The following is a 25,000-nucleotide window of genomic DNA, read 5'->3' on the forward strand; positions in this document are numbered from 1 at the left end:
TGCTAAGCATGTGCTAATTATTTTGCGAAACGAGTTTGACCCGGCAGTAATTCTAGGCAGGCGCATACTATATACCTGGTGGCAATTCAAGGAAATACGGTAAACCACCAAAAATAATCCCCGGGCGCGCCCACCGCTGACTGCTCACTGCTCCCCTCACCTCCCAGAGGGGTGATCAAAGGTGACAGAGAATAATTTCGCTACACGTACAATCAGAGGTACTTTAACTTAACTATTTTCCGGCACTATGCTTTATTCTGATGTTTCAACTTATTGAAGCGGCTTTTTTTTCCCGTCGTGGCCCTAACGAACCACAACCTCGTCGCACCTCGGCACCCGTCTTGGTTGCAGTGGTAAACATTCCTGTGGTTAACGTTAGGGATGCACCGATTAATCGGTAACCGAATATATTCGGCCGAATATGGTAAAAAAAGCCACATTCGGCCTTCGGTGGAATGAGTTAAAAGCAAGGCCGAATAGTGGCGTGTGACGCGGTGACGCAATCAACCAACGTGCAGTGTTAAATTTAAATTGTTTTATACATAGTTAGTTTCCTTCTTTTTATTCTGAAGCTGAAGTACTGTTATTGACAAATCTGTTCTGGCCTGGGATGTGTTGTGTACCTGTATAAGTGTATGAGGTTACAAGCACACACTTATTGAGATTTAGTGGGGCCTCTGTTTACATTATTATTGATTGATTGATACTTTTATTAGTAGATTGCACAGTACAGTACATATTCCGTACAATTGACCACTAAATGGTAACACCCGAATAAGTTTTTCAACTTGTTTAAGTCGGGGTCCACGTTAATCAATTCATGGTAAATTAGCATATCTACTGTGGCTAAGCAGACTTTTGCCAAAAGGACAATAATTCATTTGTTGTTGGTTTATCCACTTTAATGCACTTTATTTTTTTTTTGAATGCATGTTTTGTTTGAAGGCCTAATATAAATGAAAAACTGTTTTTTTTTTTTGAAAACGCAAAAGCTATTGATTGGAATATTAAAAAATGTCAATATTCTATAAAAATTTACTTTATTTGAAAAACATGTCTAAAAATGTATTCAAGGCTATTTATGCAATGTAAAAAAGTTGTGAAAAACTGCATTTATTATTCGGTATTTGGTATTCGGCCTTCGGCCAAGCGCGGAAATTTTATTCGGTTTCGGCCACAAATTTTCATTTCGGTGCATCCCTAGTTAACGTCTTTACAGGCACCTGAGAGGGGCGGTATAGCTCGGTTGGTAGAGCAACCGTGCCAGCAACTTGAGGGTTGCAGGTTCGATTCCCGCTTCCGCCATCCTAGTCACTGCCGTTGTGTCCTTGGGCAAGACACTTTACCCACCTGCTCCCAGTGCCACCCACACTGGTTTAAATGTAACTTAGATATTGGGTTTCACTATGTAAAGCGCTTTGAGTCACTAGAGAAAAGCGCTATATAAATATAATTCACTTCACTTCACTTCACTTGAGATGATATTCTTTCAACGCACTCGGCTTCACGTTGGAAGGGCCATGCGTCGGTTCTGCAGATTTACCTTTTAAATGTCATACAAGTTGTTCTTGGGTCGGGTTCAAACGTCACTCCCGTCACTCATCCCTGAGCTGTCTGGACTGGCAGCAGGCGGCTCTGCGAAGCCGGTGCAGAAGTCCCGACTCTGCGGCAAAACGAGCCGAACTCTGAGTTTTTGCGCCCCCGGGCCCTTAGCGATAAATACTGTTAGTGAACAATAACATTTGTAAAGTTTCCAGATCAACCTGCTTCTTGTTTGCAAAACACTTAGTAGTCAACGCGCACAGAAGTCACCGAGCCAAAGGTGCCCAGAGCACATTCTAAGAATACTGGAGAAGAGACTCCCTGTTTACTCAAGTCCACCAAAATAGGCTGACCATATTCTGACATTCTGACTAGGTCAGGGGTGTCCAAAGTGCGGCCCGGGGGCCATTTGTGGCCCGCAGCTAATCGTTTACCGGCCCGCCACACATTCTGCAAAAATTGCAAAATTGATAGTAATTGCAAAAATAAAAAAAACATTTAAAAAAAGTGGAATGAGGTGAAATCCAATGAGAAAAAGTGGCAATGTTGACACAAAGCTGCCAGATTTTTTCTCCTTTTGTCTTTTTCTTGTTTTTCCGTTGCTCAAAAACAAAACAAAAAGGACAAAAAAGTCTGTTATAATGAATTATTACTTAAAAATTATCACTTTAAAATGTTTTATGTGGAAAAAATATTGCATGTGTTGTGGGGTTGCCATATAAAAACATCAAAGTTTTGACAAAAGAGCATAAAACAAACAAAATAAAAGTTCAAACTTAAAATCGACAGATATATCGGAAATTGATCTTGAAATTTAAGTGTTAAAAGAAAAAAAAACTAATAAAAATATATCACTTTATGAGTGGGGAAGCTTTCGGATCGCAAATATATTTAGTAGGATTTTATTTAACTTTTCACTGTGATTACTCAAAAATATTGAATAATAAAATCAATGGTGTCCTGCATTATTGATCTTTGAGGGCTTTAATTGCTAAATAAAGGAACTCTCCTGAAGGAATCAATAAAGTACTATCCATCTATCAAAATACTGCATATTTCAGTTTTACTATAACAAAACAAAGTTGTCTTTGACAGAAAAGACATAAAACCTTATTTGTTTTACTTTATATCAACCTCAAGTTGATATAGAGATTTACTGTAAGCATTAAATAAATAATAATAATAATAATTTGACTTATTTTTAACATTTTAGTGACTGAGACCCTCTCTGCTCCCCAGGACCCCTAAGGATTTAAAAAAATCCATATATTTTGTTATGGTTTGAAAATGAAAAATATCAAAATGGCCCATGCTTAAATATTTCCGTGTGCGGCCCTCTGTGGAAAAAGTTTGGACACCCCTGGACTAGGTGAACATTTGCCAATGATACTTGAACTTGCTTTATAAATAATATTTTTATTTAAATAACGCATTTTTTCTCCTCTGTTAACAGTGTTGGCGCTAGGAATTTTCAAAATGGGGTGCCAGGGGCCCCGTCAAGTCGTAAAAATGGGGTCCCACGGTAAATTATTTGTACGGGCGATTGCTATTTACGACCTGCACCTGGGGATAAGTGGATTGGCAACACTAAATGGTCCCTAGTGTGTGAATGTTGTCCGTCTAGCCGTGTTGGCCCTGTGATGAGGTGGCGACTTGTCCAGGGTGTACGTCGCCTTCCGCCCGAATACAGCTGAGATAGGGGTCGCGGGGGGGTGCCGAAGCCTAACGGGACAAGCGGTAGAAAATGACAGGATGGGGAAATAAAATGCATAAACACCAGGGATGGGAATCTTACAACTCTCGATTGGATTCTGAATCCTGGGGTGAAAGTGCCAAACTTGTACTTGCACTCGATACTGTTTTTATTTTCTGTTCCTTTCAGCTAATTATGTGTCTCCATACACAGTGAGGAGCCGCTCCCTTAATCCATTACGGGGGGGAAAGAAGTGCAATTCTTATTCGTTTTCAATATCAACTGATATTATCACTGGATTCTATACATGTTACACACGGAGAGCAAGACTAACCTCTAGGCTGGCTTTTGACAACACCAAGAAATAAATAACATGACCATCAACTCCAAAAGTGAAGTGAAGTATATTTATATAGCGCTTTTCTCAAATGACTCAAAGCGCTTTACATAGTGAAACCCAATATCTAAGTTACATTTAAACCAGTGTGGGTGGCACGGGGAGCAGGTGGGTAAAGTGTCTTGCCCAAGGACACAACAGCAGTGACTAGGATGGCACAAGCGGGAATCGAACCTGCAACCCTCAAGTTGCTGACACGGCCACTCTACCAACCGAGCTATGCCGGTTACAGTCTATTATACAGAGTGCAAGAAAAAAACTAAAACGCTACACACAGGAGAACACCAAAAACCTAAAAATAAGTCAGGGGGTGATGTGACAGTGCACCTACTTTGAGACAAGAGCTATAGTGATGCATGCTTGGTCATGGTTTGAATTCATATCCAACAATTGCGTGGTTTCATTTTTTCCTGTTTTCTGCTAGTGGTGTGCCTAGAAATGATTTCAATGAAAAAAATGTGCCTCGGCTCAGAAAAGCTTGAAAAACAGTGGTTTAGGGCAATGGTCGCCAACCACCGGGCCGCAGAATAATTTTTTATTAATTTTTTTTTTTTTTTTAATTATTTATTTATTTTATTTTTTTTAGTAAATCAACATAAAAAACACAATATACACTTACAATTAGTGCACCAACCACAAAAACCTCCCCTTTTCATGACAAACACGTCCCTTTTTCATGACAAAGAAAAAAAAAAAAAAGACACCCACCCACCCGGGCCGCGGGACAAATTATTAAGTGTTGACCGGTCCGCGGATACAAAAAGGTTGGGGACCACTGGTTTAGGGGGTGGTGCACATCATAGCATCCTGGCATTCTGGGTATTTATTCTGTTGTGTTTATGTTGTGTTACGGTGCGGATGTTCTCCCGAAACGTGTTTGTCATTCTTGTTTGTTGTGGGTTCACAGTGTGGCGCATATTTGTAATAGTGTTAAAGTTGTTTATACGGCCACCCTCAGTGTGACCTGTATGCCTTGATTGACAATCAATTCAGTCTCTCTGTCACTGCCCCTCCTTCACGAATGTTGCTGCGTGCGCACACCTTGGTTTTTAACCCCTTCTCAGCCCTGTACGTACATTGAAAATACACGCAACCTTGACACAAAACATTTAAGAGGCATTTAAGAAACCCCGCCCGGACAACCCGGACAGTCCCGCAAAAAGAAGACATGTCTGGGGAAAAGGAGGACGTGTGGTCAGTCTAACTAAAACACGTGCAAACCTTAATAGCACACGCAAAGCTGATCGACTGAACCTGTGCAAAGTGGATCGCGTCTGTTAAGTGTATGAATGGATTAACGTGGACCCCCGACATAAACAAGTTGAAAAACTTATTGGGGTCTTACCATTTAGTGGTGAATTGTACGGAATATGTACTGTACTGTGCAATCTACTAATAAAAGTATCAATCAATCAATGTTTCATTAACATGCAGGTATAGAGTAGCAATATTTTAGTACCGGTACCAAAATGTATTTTGATACTTTCCTACCTAAACGGGACCGCAAAAAAATGGCATTATTGGCTTTATTTTAACAAAAAAATCTTACATTAAACATGTTTCTTATTGCAATCAGAGAACATACTTGGCAACTTGTCTTTTAGTCGTAAGTAAACAAACTTTGATGATCCTATGCCCGGGTCATGTTTTGTTTTAGTTTTAGACTCCCGTAGTTCTGTTTTGGGTTTGGGGTTTCTCGGTTGCCATGGGTGCTGATTATTTTCACCTGCCTCTGATTAGTGTTTTGGGAGCTCACCTGCTCCCGGGCACGGTTTGTTTTTGCTCCTGCAACATGTTACTTTGGTTATTGTTGTTCCTGTTCCTGTGCACAGCTCTAACCTTGCTTCACGTGCAATCGGCACGCTTTTCTGTTCTTGTTTTCTTGTCTGATTTATGAAAATAATTTTTTTTTTTCCTACATGCACGCAACGTCCAGACAAACGAAAACGATCCGCACATTACCATGCGACCCCAACCGTAACCCAAACAAAGGCTCCTAATTAGTCTGCTGACGTATGCAGTGAGATGTTGTCATTTATCTACCTATTAGTTTGTCAACATTGCAAAGGACAAGCTGTAAAAAATGATGATTATTATTGTTCATTTACTGTTAATATCTGCTTATGTTCCGTTTCAACATGTTCTATCTACACTTCTGTTAAAATGTAATAATCACTTATTCTTCTCTTCTTTGATACTTTACATTAGTTTTGGATGATACCACACATTTAGGTATCGATCCGATACCAAGCCGTTACAGGATCATACATTGGTCATATTCAAAGTCCTCATGTATTTCCTGAGTTTCTAAACATAATATGAATTTAAAAAATAAAGATTTTGTGACGATAAAAAATATAGATGTAATCATAGTAGTATCGACTAGATATACTCTTGTACTTGGTATCATTACAGTGGATGTCAGGTGTAGATCCACCCATGGCGTTTGTTTACATTGTGACACCGGTGAGCTATTTTATTCTCCTACGGTGTGTAGTGAAGCATGTTTAGCTATACTTGTAAGAAACATACTTTATTGTCACCATGGAGGCGAGGATTAGCTAGCCATGCACTCTTTTCAGCAACTTTTCAGTCTTTCGGCTGCTCTCCCTCTTGCGGCGTGGTCTTGGGTGCGTGTGTGGTTCGTCCGGCTCAAACTCCAACTCCATCTACTGTGTCTCGTCCCGGCTGCTGCTAATAAGCACGGCAGGTGATTGGATGACAAGTCCCAGCTGGGTAATCCAATCACCTGCCAGCTGTGGTTCGAGGCCAGTCCTTACACACCCCGCTCTTTTAATGTCTTTAATGTCCTTTGTGTTCTTTGATGTTAGATTCCCTCTTACACACGCTTATGTGGGCTGTGGATGTGAGTTTTTTTCCCCCTTGGCCTCAGTCTGGGCCCCCTCTCCATAGGCCGAGGTTTAGACTGATTTTTTTTTTTCTTTTTATAACACATAATAGATGTATTTGTACCGCGATGAAATGAAATTTAAGGAGTTGAGTATTTCCTAGAGTACAATGGTAACAACCGTGGTTAAAAATAGTCAAAGAATCGTGGTGGTTATCAGATTGTAGGATGAAGGTCAATGTTGACATGGCTGTTTCGTTCTATTTGAAACACACGGCCTTTGAGCCGTGAGTCAGCCCTGTTTTCACGAGGTTTCCCGTCCTGCGAGAGCGTCGCCGCATCAACACGCCCGCCTTGCGCGCGCTCGCACCCTCCGAGAGGTTAACGTGCGAGCGGCGAGGCGACACAATGGCGCTCGCCCTCTGAACTATGCGCTTCAATGCAAGCGACTCCCCTGAGACGGCGGCTTTTGACACAAGTCATTAGTCTGCTGAGATGGCGTGCGAGCTGGGATAATAGACCCATTACACTGCCAGGGATCTCCTCCCCAGCTCAACAGGCGACAATGGAGAGGGAATGTCTGGGCGGGGCTGACGGGCCTCCACTTTTGACGGCCAAGACTCCTCACGCCCAATTTTACGACAGCGACTTATGAAACCTTGGAAAGGTGACGCTGATCGCTCCCCGAGTTTGTTTATTTACAGTCTTTGTCGTGCAAGGTGGCGGCTATGATTAATAGAGAGGAGCGACCACAGTCATTAATTGGCAGAACTTCACACACATTTTGGATTACTTTGAGTCTTATTTGCAGACTTTGTTGTGCACATATTAACTTTGTCTTATTATTTTATATATTTTTTATATCATGCTTTTTGTTGCTCTTCATTGTTTTGACTGTAGTGTGGTCCATATTTGTGTGCCCAAAATAAAGATGAGGATAATAGAGAGGAGCAATTGCATTCCTTATCTGGCACGTCTACACACATGGGTGGTTAGATAGTGAGCGAGCGTATTGTGTTTGTGACTTCTGGATTATGTTAAGTCTTTACATTTATTATGAATAGTCTTAGTCATCATTAAGACCCTACGAGGAGCGATTGCATTCTATGATTCAACTGCATTGTAGTGTCAAATAAGTTGACATCTGTTCATTATAAGACATCAAATCACTGTGTCTTTACCTTAATTGAAGGCACAATCCAAAGTTGAGTCAGATTCATGTTTAAGCACTTGCAAGAGGAGCGATCGCTTTCATTGAATGGCACGTTCAAGAACTGGAATTTTGTCGGGGAGCGTGAACGAGCTCCAGGTTCGACTTTTGGATTATTTTGTATTTTTTATGAATTATGTGGGTTATCAATAGACCCGCCTACACAAGTGAATAAAGTCATGAGTGAGCTTTTGGATTCTTGAAATACTTTTTTGATAACAAATTGTAGCGTTTATCATGGTAACATATGAGGAGCGATCACATTATAGTGATCCTGTGATTCGACTGTGTTGAATGATTTAATTAATTACATATATATATATATATATATATATATATATACATATATATATATATATACACACACAAGGCACAAATCAAATGAGTTATTTAAACAATTACTTGCAAGAGGAGCGATTCTTGAAATACTTTTTGGATAACAAATTGTAGCGTTTATCATGGTAACATATGAGGAGCGATCACATTATAGTGATCCTGTGATTCGACTGTGTTGAATAATTTAATTAATTATATATATACATATATATATATATATATATACATACACACAAGGCACAAATCAAATGAGTTAATTAAACAATTACTTGCAAGAGGAGCAATTGCATGACACTAATGACCTGATGACACGTGAATAATGTTGTGAGTGACCTTTTGAGGTATTTAAGACTTAATTTTTTTAAATTGTGGTGTTTATCATTGTTACCTGCGGGTAGCGATTGCATCATTGTCATTCTGTGATTTGACTGTGATAATTAATTACAAAAATATGAATTTTTTTATGTTCTACTTCTTACACCTTTTTGGACATACTGTGTAAACATGCGATGTACTTCAACGTCACTCTGTGAACCATACAACAAACAAATCTATTTAATTCGAGAGGAGCGATTGCATGATTCAAATGACATGAAGTAGCGGGTGAGCTTTTTGACTTTTGGAATATTTTTAAGTCTTTACAACGTTTTTTATATACAATGAATTGTGTTGGTTATCATCAGAACCTGTGAGGAGCAATCGCATGCTATGATTCGTTGCACTCCAGGTACATCCCCGCCATGCTTTCAATGACACTCTGCTGACAGACATGCTCGCAGCTTGGCGTTGCCGAAATGTTCCAAGGGGGGCATGGGGGCTTTCACCTGTTCCTCGTCTAAGTGTGAACATTTGGAGGGAACGTTCGGAATGCTTGGAATTGTACACTTTGTTTTATAAAGGGGTCAGTGTTTTGTCTCATTTATCTTAGAGGGGTCAGAAATGGATGAAAAGCACATTATTCACAGAGCTGACGGGTTTAAATTACAAGCACATTACCTAACGTATTTATATGCAGTTGCAGCAGACTATGAAAATTAACTGTCCCAAATTATATATATATATATATATATATATATATATACATTTATATATAAAATAAAATATATATATTTTTAAATATGTATTAAATAAAATATGCATGTCAAAATTCTAAAATCAATCTTAATCAGGAAAAATTACTAATGATGTTCCATAAATTATTACTTTTTTTTTTTTTTCAAAAAGATTCAAATTACCCTAGTTTTTGTCTTTATTTTTTCGGTTGAGTTTTGAACTTTAAAGAGTCAAAATTGAAGATAAACTATGTTTCAAAATTTAATTTTAATTGTTTTCCCTTTTTTCTCCTCTTTTAAACCGTTCAATTAAGTGTTTTTTTCATCATTTATTCTCTACAAAAATCCTTCCGTAAAAGAAAAAAAATGTACGACGGAATGACAGACAGAAATACCCACTTTTTATATATATATAGATTTATTTATTAAAGGTAAATTGAGCAAATTGGCTATTTCTAGCAATTTTTTTCAGTGTGTATCAAACTGGTAGCCTTTCGCATTAATCAGTACCCAAGAAGTAGCTCTTGCTTTCAAAAAGGTTGCTGACCCCTGGACTAGACTCTCACACTATTATGTTAGATCCACTCTGGACTGGACTCTCACTATTATGTTAGTGAGAGTCCAGTCCATAAATAAAATAAAATATGCATATTTAAGTATGTATTTATAAATAAAATAAAATAAACACATATATTTATATATAATATATATTTATATATGTATTTATATAAATACATATTAAATACCACATACATATTTATATAAAATTAAATATACATATTTAAATACATATTTATAAATTAAATTAAATATACATATAAATATACACACATACACAATAAAATATATATTTTTTTATATATAATAAAATATATATACATAAATAAATAAAATAAAATATACATATATATTTATATATGTAAAATAAGTTTTCTGAATGTGTAACCCAATGTGAACAAATGACATAAAAGTACAGTTACTCATCCATTCTTTCATTCTATTTCATGGCGCCTACTCCAAATATGACCTTGTTTGTGTTACAGTCCTCAGAGAAGTATGCACGCAGGTGATGCACTCACCATTTGGTTATTTCAACTATTTCTGAAAGTTTGGAACCGTCTGACTGTAATAACAGACTTTACTTGATGGGATTGTGTCTCTGGGCTCCCACACCTAATTAATCCCCACGCTATTAGACTAAATATTAAGATAAGGCACTAAACGTGCGGCTTCTCAGGGCTGAGCGAATTAGGACACGGCCTTTAGGTCGCATGCACAGTCAAGAACCTTCCTAATGCTTTTTGCTCGGCTGCCTTTTGTGGCCATGTTTGTTTACATTGCTAGGCGGGTGTTTCTTTTTCTGCCTTTGTCTTTCACTCGCATGAGGCCAATCCCTCGTGAAGGAGGATGAGGTCCATGTTGATAGACAGTGCAGGTGCGGGTAAACCTATGAAAGCGATGGAAAACTATATTTCATGTGTGATTCATTCCGACATTGTGTCACTTTTTTAGTTGTTTGAAGCACCTGGAGCAGCTGCTTCCTGGTGTCATTCCACTCCCCTCCTCCAGAGGCGATAGTGAGGCAAACGTCAAAGGTAAGGACCTTTTTTCTTTTCCTTCAAGAAAGAAAAAATGGCAGAATAGCTTCAAAGTGTCTAATAATGGTGTTGAAATGTCACACTTTTACGAGGAATAAGTTACTTCACCAAAAAATTTACTCAGCTGAGAAACAATTACTTTTGGATTTTTGTTGTTGTTTTCTTTTGCTTCATTTTCATTGCTTTTTGTTTTGTTCCAACGCATGCTTCCTGTGCACTTCCCCGCTGCACTAGCTACTTGTTTTGGAAAGAAATACACTTTATAATACACTATGATAATACATTCAATTTGTATTCCAATAGTTTAACTAATTTAATTTTTTCAATACATATTTGCATATTTTTTATTGACGAAAATAGTAAATCCATCTATCCATTGTGTATTTTTTTTTCATGATAGGAGAATTTTTTTTCTATGAACTCTTCAAATTGTGTCCTGTGCACTTCCCCGCTGCACTATCTACTTGTTTTGGATATAAATACATTTTAACCTGTTTGAACTTTGTTTTTTAGGTAACACTCAAATGTTATTCTCGTAGCCAAACTAATTTGACATAAACATAGTTGCACATTTTTTTATTGATGAAAATAGTCAATATATTCATCCCTTGTGTAAAAGAAAAAAAGTAATTCATGACAGTAGATATGTCTTTCTATAAACTTAAAATGTTGTTACTTTTTAGTTGTTTGAAGCACCTGGAGCAGCTGCTTCCTGGTGTCATTCCACTCCCCTCCTCCAGAGGCGATAGTGAGGCAAACGTCAAAGGTAAGGACCTTTTTTCTTTTCCTTCAAGAAAAAAGAAATGGCAGAATAGCTTGAAAGTGTCTAAATAATGGTGTTGAAATGTCACACTTTTACGAGGAAGAAGTTACTTCACCCAAAAATTTACTCAGCTGAGAAACAATTACTTTTGGATTTTTTTTGTTGTTTTCTTTTGCTTCATTTTCATTGCTTTGTTTTGTTCCAACGCATGCTTCCTGTGCACTTCTATTTGTTTTAGGAAAGAAATACACTTTATAATACACTATGATAATACATTCAATTTGTATTCCAATACTTTAACTAATTTAATTTTGTCAATACATATTTGCATATTTTTTATTGACGAAAATAGTAAATCTATCTAACCATTGTTTTTTTTTGTTTTTTTTCATGATAGTAGAATTTTTTTTCTATGAACTCTTCAAATTGTGTCCTGTGCACTTCCCCGCTGCACTATCTACTTGTTTTGGATATAAATACATTTTAACCTGTTTGAACTTTGTTTTTTAGGTAACACTCAAATTTTATTCTCGTAGCCAAACTAATTTGACATAAACATAGTTGCACATTCTCGTACAATTGACAATTTTTTTATTGATGAAAATAGTCAATATATTCATCCGTTGTGTAAAAGAAAAAAATTATTAATGACAGTAGAAATGTCGTTCTATAAACTTGAAATTTTGTTACTTTTTAGTTGTTCTAAGCACTTGGAGCAGCTGCTTCCTGCTGTCATTCCACTCCCGTCCTCCAGAGGCGATAATGAGGCAAACATCATAGGTAAAGACCTTTTTTCACTTCAAGAAGAAAAAAAATGGCAGAATAGCTTCAAAGTGTCTAATAATGGCGTCAAAATGTCACACTTTTACGAGGAATAAGTTACTTCACGAAAAAATTTACTCAGCTGAGAAACAATTAATTTAGCATTTTGTTGTTGTTTTCTTTTGTTTAGTGTTAACGTTCCTACTTTTGTTCTACTTCTGGTTTTGTGACTTTACCCCTGCTTCTCAGCGCTTCTCACCTGCCTCTGATCACTAATCAGAGGAGTTTATATGCCAGCCTTGCTTCATTTTAATTGCTTTGTTTTGTTCAAAGGCATGCTTCCTGTGCACTTCCCCGCTGCACTATCTATTTGTTTTGGAAAGAAATACACTTTATAATACACTATAATAATACACTCAATTTGTATTCCCATAGCTTAACTATTTTTTAATACATATTTGTATATTTTTTATTGACGAAAATAGTAAATCTATCCAACCATTGTTTTTTTTTTTGTTTTTTTTCATGATAGTAGAATTTTTTTTCTATGAACTCTTCAAATTGTGTCCTGTGCACTTCCCCGCTGCACTATCTACTTGTTTTGAATATAAATACATTTTAACCTGTTTGAACTTTGTTTTTTAGGTAACACTCAAATTTTATTCTCGTAGCCAAACTAATTTGACATATCTTTATACATAGTTGCACATTCTCGTACAATTGAACATTTTTTTATTGATGAAAATAGTCAATATATTCATCTGTTGTGTAAAAAAAATAAAATAATTCATGACAGTACAAATATCTTTCTATAAACTTAAAATGTTGTTACTTTTTAGTTGTTTGAAGCACCTGGAGCAGCTGCTTCCTGCTGTCATTCCACTCCCGTCCTCCAGAGGCGATAGTGAGGCACACATCAAAAGTAAGGACCTTTTTTTCCTTCAAGAAAGAAAACATGGCAGAATAGCTTCAAAGTGTCTTAAATAGTGTCATACACAATTTTTTATTTAAACAAAATATGACTATTTTTAAACATTACTAACAAAAAATGTTTTTTATATGTAATATCACACATTTAATTACATAAAAATAAGACATTTTTCTCATAACCTGACAACTCTTTTCCTGAAAATGATAATACTTAATTTCTGTAATACTTTGATGTTCATTTCCATTCTTTAAGAATTGTTCCCGCATTTATAAAACTGTATTTGTGTAAATATCTGTTTTGTTTGTTGTGATATTTCAACGATTCGCTACTAACCTTCTATTTGTTTTGAATAGTGTTGTACGGTATACAACGAGTATAGTGTCGCGGTACTAATGAATAAAAAACGTTAATATACTCTGTTTGAAAAGTACCGGTTCCCAATATTTTTATTTATAATTTTTTTTTAACGGGCATGATAGCGCGTCGTCACGTCGGGACATTGCTGGTTTTACGAGCAGAGGAGCATGTTCGGCAGCGCACAATCACTGAGTACTTACAAGCAGACACAGTGTGTAGAGAGTCCAGTCTACAGAGGATCCAACATAATACTGAGAGAGTCCAGTCCATAGTGGATCTAACATAATAGTGTGGGAGTCCAGTCCTTACTGGAGGTAACATATTGGTGATAGTCCAGTCCATAGTGGATCTAACATAATAGTGTGAGAGTCCAGTCCATAGTGGATCTAACATAATAGTGAGAGAGTCCAGTCCATATTGGATCTAATATAATAGTGAGAGTCCAGTCCATAGTGGATCTAACATAATAGTGTGAGAGTCCAGTCCATAGTGGATCTAACATAATAGTGTGAGAGGCCAGTCCATAGTGGATCTAACAGAATAGTGTGAGAGTCCAGTCCTTAGTGGATCTAACATTATAGTGTGAGAGTCCAGTCCATAGTGGATCTAACATTATAGTGAGAGTCCAGTCCATAGTGGATCTAACATAATAGTGAGAGAGTCCAGTCCATATTGGATCTAATATAATAGTGAGAGTCCAGTCCATAGTGGATCTAACATAATAGTGTGAGAGTCCAGTCCATAGTGGATCTAACATAATAGTGAGAGTCCAGTCCTTAGTGGAGGTAACATAATAGATCCACTCTGGACTGGACTCTCACTAACATAATAGTGAGAGTCCAGTCCATAGTGGATCTAACATAATAGTGTGAGAGTCCAGTCCATAGTGGATCTAACATAATAGTGAGAGTCCGGTCCTTAGTGGAGGTAACATAATAGATCCACTCTGGACTGGACTCTCACTAACATAATAGTGAGAGTCCAGTCCAGAGTGGACCTAACATAATAGTGAGAGAGTCTAGTCCAGGGGTCACCAACCTTTTTGAAAGCAAGAGCTACTTCTCCGCTACTGGTAGCGAAGGGCTACCAGTTTGATACACACAAAAAAAAATTGCCAGAAATAGCCAATTTGCTCAATTTACCTTTTAATAAATAAATCTATATATATAAAAAATTGGTATTTCTGTCTGTCATTCCGTCGTACATTTTTTTTTCCTTTTACGGCAGGTTTTTTTGTAGGGAATAAATGATGAAAAAAACACTTAATTGAACGGTTTAAAAGAGGAGAAAACAGGAAAAAAAATGAAAATAAAATTTTCTAAACATAGTTTATCTTAAATTTCAACTCTTTAAGATTCAAAATTCAACAGAAAAAAACTAGCTAATTTGAATCTTTTTGAAAAAATAAAAAAGTAATAATTTATGGAACATCATTAGTAATTTTTCCTGATTAAGATTAATTTTAGAACTTTGATGACATGTTTTAAATAGGTTAAAATCCAATCTGCACTTTGTTAGAATATATAACAAATTGGACCAAGCTATATTTCTAACAAAGACCAATCATTATTTCTTCTAGATTTTCACTGGTAAGTGCTGCTATTTGTGCTATTTTTAGAACAGGCCAGCAGGCGACTCATCAGGTCCTTACGGGCACCGTGTTGGTGACCCCTGCTCTAAATGCTTAAAATATGTTTAAATAGTTAGTATTAAATTGTATTAACATAAACATATCTACAGATAGCATCTTGATGCCGGGTCGTGTTATTGTTTTCGCACCCGCGCCCTCATATCCAACCACAACATTTTCCTAGTGTCCACAACAGTGAGGAATGCACATTTCCAGGCCCCGACATGAAGAATGACGGTGGCACGGCCCACTGAGACACATGATGGCCGCACGACTAGATTCCACACAATGACTCCGACACACCGGCTTATCAGCTGGCAGCCGTCCTACCCAAACACAGCGTGTGAGGTTTGATGCTGTGATGGTTTTTGTGAAACTTTACATGCATTCAAAGTATGTCAAAAAGTGAAAATATCGGTAAATTAAAAAAAATACGATTTAGTTTTTTGGGCTTTGTAATATAGAGTGGAGCAAAAAAGTATTTAGTCAGCTAGCGATTGTGCAAGTTCTCCCACTTCAAAGGATGACAGAGGTCTGTTATTTTCATCATAGGTACACTTCAACTGTGAGAGACAGAATGTGGAAAAAAATACAGGAATTCCCATTGTAGGAATTTTAAAGAATTTATTTGTAAATTATGGTGGAAAATAAGTATTTGGTCAACCATTTTTGAGCTGATGGAAGGAGGTTTTGGCTCCAAATCTCACGATACATGGCCCCATTCATTCTTTCCTTAACACGGATCAATCGTCCTGTCCCCTTAGCAGAAAAACAGCCCCAAAGCATGATGTTTCCACCCCCATGCTTCACAGTAGGTGTGGTGTTCTTGGGATGCAACTCAGTATTCTTCTTCCTCCAAACACCACGAGTTGAGTTGATACCAAAATGGATACATGGATGATACAGCAGAGGATTGGGAGAATGTCATGTGGTCAGATGAAACCAAAATACAACTTTTTGGTATAAACTCAACTCCTGGTGTTTGGAGGAAGAAGAATACTGGGTATATACACACACATATACCTATATACACACACACTCCCACTTCAAAGGATGACAGAGGTCTGTCATTTTCATCATAGGTACACTTCAACTGTGAGAGAAAGAATGTGGAAACAATTTTTAGGATTTCACCTTGTAGGAATTTTAAAGAATTTATTTGTAAATTATGGTGGAAAATAAGTATTTGGTCAACCATTCAAAGCTCTCACTGATGGAAGGAGGTTTTGGCTCCAAATCTCACGATACATGGCCCCATTCATTCTTTCCTTAACACGGATCAATCGTCCTGTCCCCTTAGCAGAAAAACAGCCCCAAAGCATGATGTTTCCACCCCCATGCTTCACAGTAGGTGTGGTGTTCTTGGGATGCAACTCAGTATTCTTCTTCCTCCAAACACCAGGAGTTGAGTTTATACCAAAATGGATACATGGATGATACAGCAGAGGATTGGGAGAATGTCATGTGGTCGGATGAAACCAAAATACAACTTTTTGGTATAAAATCAACTCGTCGTGTTTGGAGGAAGAAGAATACTGAGTATATACACACACATATATACCTATATACACACACACTCCCACTTCAAAGGATGACAGAGGTCTGTCATTTTCATCATAGGTACACTTCAACTGTGAGAGAAAGAATGTGGAAAATTTTTTTTAGGATTTCACCTTGTAGGAATTTTAAAGAATTTATTTGTAAATTATGGTGGAAAATAAGTATTTGGTCAACCATTCAAAGCTCTCACTGACGGAAGGAGGTTTTGGCTCCAAATCTCACGATACATGGCCCCATTCATTCTTTCCTTAACACGGATCAATCGTCCTGTCCCCTTAGCAGAAAAACAGCCCCAAAGCATGATGTTTCCACCCCCATGCTTCACAGTAGGTGTGGTGTTCTTGGGATGCAACTCAGTATTCTTCTTCCTCCAAACACCACGAGTTGAGTTGATACCAAAATGGATACATGGATGATACAGCAGAGGATTGGGAGAATGTCATGTGGTCAGATGAAACCAAAATAGAACTTTTTGGTATAAAATCAACTCGTCGTGTTTGGAGGAAGAAGAATACTGAGTATATACACACACATATACCTATATACACACACACTCCCACTTCAAAGGATGACAGAGGTCTATAATTTTCATCATAGGTACACTTCAACTGTGAGAGAAAGAATGTGGAAAAAAAATTCAGGATTTCACCTTGTAGGAATTTTAAAGAATTTATTTGTAAATTATGGTTGAAAATAAGTATTTGGTCAACCATTTTTGAGCTGATGGAAGGAGGTTTTGGCTCCAAATCTCACGATACATGGCCCCATTCATTCTTTCCTTAACACGGATCAATCGTCCTGTCCCCTTAGCAGAAAAACAGCCCCAAAGCATGATGTTTCCACCCCCATGCTTTACAGTAGATATGGTGTTCTTGGGGTGCAACTCAGTATTCTTCTTCCTCCAAACACGAGGAGTTGAGTTGATACCAAAATGGATACATGGATGATACAGCAGAGGATTGGGAGAATGTCATGTGGTCAGATGAAACCAAAATACAACTTTTTGGTATAAACTCAACTCGTCGTGTTTGGAGGAAGAAGAATACTGAGTATATACACACACATATACCTATATTCCTATATACACACATATACCTATATACACACACACTCCCACTTAAAATGATGACAGAGGTCTGTCATTTTCATCATAGGTACACTTCAACTGTGAGAGAAAGAATGGGGAAAAAAATTCAGGATTTCACCTTGTAGGAATTTTAAAGAATTTATTTGTAAATTATGGTAGAAAATAAGTATTTGGTCAACCATTCAAAGCTCTCACTGACGGAAGGAGGTTTTGGCTCCAAATCTCACGATACATGGCCCCATTCATTCTTTCCTTAACACGGATCAATCGTCCTGTCCCCTTAGCAGAAAAACAGCCCCAAAGCATGATGTTTCCACCCCCATGCTTCACAGTAGGTGTGGTGTTCTTGGGATGCAACTCAGTATTCTTCTTCCTCCAAACACCAGGAGTTGAGTTGATACCAAAATGGATACATGGATGATACAGCAGAGGATTGGGAGAATGTCATGTGGTCAGATGAAACCAAAATAGAACTTTTTGGTATAAACTCAACTGGTGGTGTTTGGAGGAAGAAGAATACTGAGTATATACACACGTATATATACCTATATATACACATACATACACATATATGTATACACGCATACATATCTATATATCCATATATATATATATATATATATATATATATATATATATATATATATATATATATATATATATATATATATATATATATATATATATATATATTGGGATGTTTTCCTGCTGGCTCCACTGTGAACGGGACTCTCGCTGCTGTCTTGGATCCGCTTTGGACTGGACTCTCGCGACTGTGTTGGATCCATTATGGATTGAACTTTCACAGTATCATGTTAGACCCGCTCCACATCCATTGCTTTCGGTCCTCTAGAGGGGGGGGGGGGGGGGGTTGCCCCCATCCGAGGTCCTCTCCAAGGTTTCTCATAGTCAGCATTGTCACTGGCGTCCCACTGGATGTGAATTCTCCCTGCCCACTGGGTGTGAGTTTTCCTTGCCCTTTTGTGGGTTCTTCCGAGGATGTTGTAGTCGTAATGATTTGTGCAGTCCTTTGAGACATTTGTGATTTGGGGCTATATAAATAAACATTGATTGATTGATTAATGATAGTCATCATTGTCACCGACGTCCCACTGGGTGTGAGTTTTCCTTGCCCTTATGTGCGCCTACCGAGGATGTCGTAGTGGTTTGTGTTGTGGTTTGTGCAGCCCTTTGAGACACTAGTGATTTAGGGCTATATAAGTAAACATTGATTGATTGATTGATATATATATATATATATATCTGTGTGTGTGTGTATATCTAATATATATGTGTATATATACATTATATATATGTTTGTGTTGTATTAAAACATATTATGAAACTATTAATATTCATTAATACACACAAAAGTAGCAATTCCCAGGTACCTAATTGGTTCAAATGAGAAAAGCTTATTTTCCTCTAACTTATTGTACTTGAAAACTATTATGACGGGCCAAAGGGTCCAGAAGGATCAGTACCGTTCAGTTCCACACAATGCAAAGTGTTATTCAAACAGACAAAAGTTCCCCGCTGGAGGCAGATGGGCACGAAAATAGGAAATGACATCAAAAGTTGCTGCTGCCAGTGACATCACCGATAAGAACGCCACCGATGGAACTTTTACCTCCTTTTTTTTTTTTTTGTCTTTGTCTCTGATACATTCCACACATATTTTCCTGCAAGACCCATTTCCCCGGGACACTTGTTTGTCGCCGCAGAGGCCCCACCTGTGCCCACGCAATGCTGATTAGCGCATGGAAAAGGCGGGCGGTGACGAGCGGTCTGCGGTCCCGTCGCGTCACGGGGCCTCTTTGACGAAGAATAAACACACAAATGCATCATCCCTGACATTCTGTGTAACATGCATGTTCTTATCTCCTGTTGGAAAACAACAACCTTACCTTCTTCCTACGATGGAGTGTGTCATGTTATACAGTATTCATTATAAAATGACACCTGCCAAGGGACTGCGGGGAAAAATCAACACTTTTGCGGAAATATTTATCAAAATGATGTGCCTTTTAGCCGAATATCTGCCCCTGCTTCTTTTAAAGACCTACTGAAAGCCACTACTAGCGACCACGCAGTCTGATAGTTTATATATCAATGATGAAATATTAACATTGCAACACGAGTTAGTTTACTAAATTGCAATTTTAAATTTCGCGGGATCACACTCCTCAGCCTTCCCGGTAAGGTTTATTCAGGTGTACTGGAGAGGAGGCTTCGCCGGATAGTCGAACCTCGGATTCAGGAGGAACAGTGTGGTTTTCGTCCTGGTCGAGGAACTGTGGACCAGCTCTATACTCTCGGCAGGGTTCTTGAGGGTGCATGGGAGTTTGCCCAACCAGTCTACATGTGCTTTGTGGACTTGGAGAAGGCATTGGACCGTGTCCCTCGGGAAGTCCTGTGGGGAGTGCTCAGAAAGTATGGGGTATCGGACTGTCTTATTGTGGCGGTCCGCTCCCTGTATGATCAGTGCCAGAGCTTGGTCCACATTGCTGGCAGTAAGTCGGACACGTTTCCAGTGAAGGTTGGACTCCGCCAAGGCTGTCCTTTGTCACCGATTCTGTTCATAACTTTTATGGACAGAATTTCTAGGCGCAGTCAAGGCGTTGAGGGGTTCCGGTTTGGTGGCCACGGGATTAGGTCTCTGCTTTTTGCAGATGATGTGGTCCTGATGGCTTCATCTGGCCGGGATCTTCAGCTCTCACTGGATCGGTTCGCAGCCGAGTGTGAAGCGACCGGAATGAGAATCAGCACCTCCAAGTCCGAGTCCATGGTTCTCGCCCGGAAAAGGGTGGAGTGCCATCTCCGGGTTGGGGAGGAGCCCCTGCCCCAAGTGGAGGAGTTCAAGTACCTAGGAGTCTTGTTCACGAGTGGGGGAAGAGTGGATCGTGAGATCGACAGGCGGATCGGTGCGGCGTCTTCAGTAATGCGGACGTTGTATCGATCTGTTGTGGTGAAGAAGGAGCTGAGCCGGAAAGCAAAGCTCTCAATTTACCGATCGATCTACGTTCCCATCCTCACCTATGGTCATGAGCTTTGGGTCATGACCGAAAGGATAAGATCACGGGTACAAGCGGCCCAAATGAGTTTCCTCCGCCGGGTGGCGGGTCTCTCCCTTAGAGATAGGGTGAGAAGCTCTGCCATCCGGGAGGAGCTCAACGTAAAGCCGCTGCTCCTCCACATGGAGAGGAGCCAGATGAGGTGGTTCGGGCATCTGGTCAGGATGCCACCCGAACGCCTCCCTAGGGATGTGTTTAGGGCACGTCCAACCGGTAGGAGGCCACGGGGAAGACCCAGGACACGTTGGAAAGACTATGTCTCCCGGCTGGCCTGGGAACGCCTCGGGATCCCCCGGGAAGAGCTAGACGAAGTGGCTGGAGATAGGGAAGTCTGGGCTTCCCTGCTTAGGCTGCTGCCCCCGCGACCCGACCTCGGATAAGCGGAAGATGATGGATGGATGGATGGATGGAATTTCGCGCCGAAAAATCCTGCTGAAAACGTCTCGGTATGATGACGCCTTCGCGTGACGTCACGGATTGTAGAGGACATTTTGTGCCAGCATCGTGCGTAGCTATCAAGTCGTCTGTTTTCATCGCGAAATTCCACAGTATTATGGACATCTGTGTTGGTTAATCTTTTGCAATTTGTTCAATGAACAATGGAGACATCAAAGAAGAAAGCTGTAGGTGGAAACAGGTGTATTGCGGCCGGCTTTAGCAACACAAACACAGCCGGCGTTTCCTTGTTTACATTCCTGAAAGATGACAGTCAAGCTTTACTATGGAACAGAGATGTCAAGCAAACACGGTTGGATTGGACCACACACACAAAGTACAGAGTATTATGGAGCCATCATTTTTACCATTCTGTATTGTGAAGGTGATCTATGTCGTGTGCTACTCCAGCATTAATATCAGCGGCGTCTTCCTGACCGTCAGCGGTATGGCTCTATCCCTTGTTGCGGTTGGGCCTGGCCGAGTGGTCCTGCCACCCCCAAGGCTGCCACCGTGCCTCTCAAAGCATCTTCCCTATCTGAATCGCTCCCACTGCCCTCTAGTCTTTTTATTTAATTTGTTTCTAGTCCTTCACTCTCACTTTCCTCACCCACAAATCTTTCATCCTCCCTCAAATTAATGGGGAAATTGTCGCTTTCTCGGTCCGAATCGCTCTCGCTGCTGGTGGCCATGATTGTAACAATGTTCAGATGTGAGGAGCTCCACAACCCGTGACGTCACGCGCACATCGTCTGCTACTTCCGGTACAGGCAAGGCTTTTTTTATTAGCGACCAAAAGTTGCAAACTTTATCGTGGATGTTCTCTACTAAATCCTTTCAGCAAAAATATAACAATAACGCGAAATGATCAAGTATGACACATAGAATGGACCTTCTATCCCCGTTTAAATAAAATCGCATTTCAGTTGGCCTTAAAAATTAGACTTTACCATGAAATACCGTAAATTCCAGACTATAAGCCCCTACTTTTTTTCCCTACACTTTAATTTATGGATTTTTTTTCGCAGATGGAAATAAGAAAAACAAGTAAAAACACTGACAGGATGTTTTGTTGGTGCTATGTCGCCATCTTTTGTACGAATTTTCTCAATGCAGGTGCTGCAGTGTCCTTCAATTTTTCGTAGCACTTTTTATTTTTCAAATCGGAGTGCTCTTCTGACTTCCAGCCGTCCATAGCGTTTCTACTCGTAGGGATTCTTCATTCGTCGCACCAAGCAACGTTTTTTTAAGTTTTACAGTATAACTAAAACCATTCATACTCACTAGACCGTCCCATGTGTGACATCTGTAGGAGTGTTTTCATGCATATTTGTACGTGCTAGCATTGTTTGCATTAATAATATGCTAACACATTTACAAGGGTCTGTGGGAGTCATATTAACTTAAAACAGCATTAGTTTAGTCTTTATTTGAAGGGACAATGCACAAAAATATTAAACTCAAAGACAGATATGTTCCGTACCAGGTCATAGCTAAATAGCTCATTTCCATCTGCAGTCCCTGGCTACCTAAATTAAGCGGATACACAAATCATGCAATAAAGTCACACTATAGCATGTAATCAAATTAAGAAAAGTCATAAAATGCCCTTTCATGGACACATACTTAATATGCAATACAACTACACCTCATTTACATCATCACACAAATACAATACGTGCTCTTCTTCACATCTGTTAAAATCGTGGTTGTTTTTAAAAATGATGAGAGACACACCTCACAATTTACAACAGAAATGCTCTCATGGATAAATGTAATACACATTAAGTTGTGTCCACCTTATTGACCGTGTGAGCAGCTTTGATTGCTCCAAAGCCACTTTTTAACTTCAATTGTGAATGGAGAGTACCGTGTTTCCTTGAATTGCCGCCGGGTATATAGTATGCGCCTGACTAGAATTACTGCCGGGTCAAACTCGTTTCGCAAAATAATTAGCGCATGCTTAGCAATACTGCCTGCTCAGGATTAACGCCGGATCAAACTCGTTTTGCAAAATATTATTTTTATTAGCGCATGTCTAGAATTTCGTTTCGCCAAATAATTAGCATGTGCCTAGAATTTACGCCGGGCCAAACTCGTCACGTCACGAGTGACACTTCACCTGTCATCATTTTCAAAATGGAGGAGGCTGATTTCAATCATTTGAAATCGCATAAAAGGAAGAAGATTAAGAGCTATTCAGTAGGATTTAAGTTCCGAGCTATTGAATATGCTAAAAAGAACAGCAAGCAGCTTTGTTTTATTAATATACCATAGCTGCGTGTGTCAAATATGAGTCATTAAATGACTCCCGCCTCCTGGTGGTAGAGGGCGCTAGTGATCCTTCTTGCGACTACTCGGCTGCAGAAGAAGTGACAACAAGCAGCAAGAGTGAGCAGCGATGGGTTATTTTTTCCTCTCGCTTGCACTTTTAACATGGAGGATTACATATCTAAAATAAAACCGTTTTCTAAACTGTACTTTCAATCGAAGCAGGAGGTAATAAAGGAAGATCTCCATCGATACAGAGAGACTTTTAAAACTGAAGAAAGATAAGGAAGACTTCTATAAACAAGTTATCGATGCTTTTGATCAGAAGGAGCTGACCATGGACTTCATTTATAAGTAATGCTAAGACCATAATAACGTTTTCTTTTAATTAAATGTACTTTTCATGATGGTATCCTTACATCACACTCAAATTTATAAGCGCAGACCTAAATTTACAGCATGCCTTTGGTAAGTGCCGGAGTGAGAAGAGGTTTTAAAATAATTAGCACATTCTTGCCTTTACCGCATGCCTTTGGTAAGCACCGGAGTGAGAAGAGGTTTTAAATTAAATAGCGCCCCGCCGGCAATTCAAGGAAATACGGTAATCTGCTATTTTGTTTGTATTGTTTCAGTTTCGCAAAGTCGTTAGTAAATTTACCTTTACGTCACTGTGGACTTATTGAGTCTGTTTAGCTGATTGGAGAGCTAGCATTCGCAGCTAGTGGGTCCATGACTATGACTTCTGTTTTGTTTGATCAGCCATTTTACTGCCTTGTTCCAAGCACCGTTTGGAAACAGTTAGGTAAATAAACATTTACAAAATAGTACAGTGTAAATGTCAGCAAGGAAGAAGCCATAAATTAGCCGCACCCTTTTATGAACTGCAGGGTTCAAAGTGTAGGAAAAAATTACCGACTTATAAAACAGTACATATTATTTACTATACGTTATTTTTATTCAGCTATTACAACAAGCTCTCTGTATGACACAGTGCACTTTAAATAATTGTTTAAACATCTTTAAAAAATGTCATTTATCATATCAGATCATTTTTCTGATGTAATCCGTGTTGTGGATGCGGAGGGTAAAATTTTCAGTAGTGTAAGGAGATTGTTTGAAAATGTTTACGTGCGTGTCTCAAGGGTGAAAGTGGCCCTAAAAGAAACTTCGTACTGTGGCGTGTCGGGGCAAGCACCACTGCCTTCCAGATACACACACACACACACACACACACACACATTCTTGTATTTCTTACCTTCTTGAGACCGCCGGGAAATGCCTCCCTCTTTAGGACCATCCTCACAACATTAATAATATATTCATACTATGCAAATATAAAAAAGCTTGTTGTGAAAAAGGAGTTGGAATTTCACAAGAAAAAGGTCCCAATTTTACAAGAAAAAGGTCACAATTTCACAAGAAAAACTTAAAATGTTCGCAGTATTATAATAAAA

The 25,000-nt window shown here is 38.9% G+C and overlaps 1 long non-coding RNA gene across 2 annotated transcripts in view; it reads left to right on the plus strand.

Annotated features, from left to right (window-relative positions):
* The window catches only part of LOC133540162 (uncharacterized), a 39,024-nt gene that overhangs the window by 2,293 nt on the left and 11,731 nt on the right, over window positions 1–25,000 (plus strand). For both annotated transcript variants that reach the window (XR_009803572.1, XR_009803571.1), the window contains exons 2-5: window positions 10,591–10,673; window positions 11,360–11,442; window positions 12,137–12,219; window positions 13,041–13,123. This is a non-coding gene — a long non-coding RNA (uncharacterized LOC133540162). The remainder of the gene's footprint in view (window positions 1–10,590; window positions 10,674–11,359; window positions 11,443–12,136; window positions 12,220–13,040; window positions 13,124–25,000) is intronic.

Source organism: Nerophis ophidion, linkage group LG21 (genome assembly GCF_033978795.1).
Source record: "Nerophis ophidion isolate RoL-2023_Sa linkage group LG21, RoL_Noph_v1.0, whole genome shotgun sequence".
In the NCBI taxonomy this organism is placed as follows: domain Eukaryota; kingdom Metazoa; phylum Chordata; class Actinopteri; order Syngnathiformes; family Syngnathidae; genus Nerophis; species Nerophis ophidion.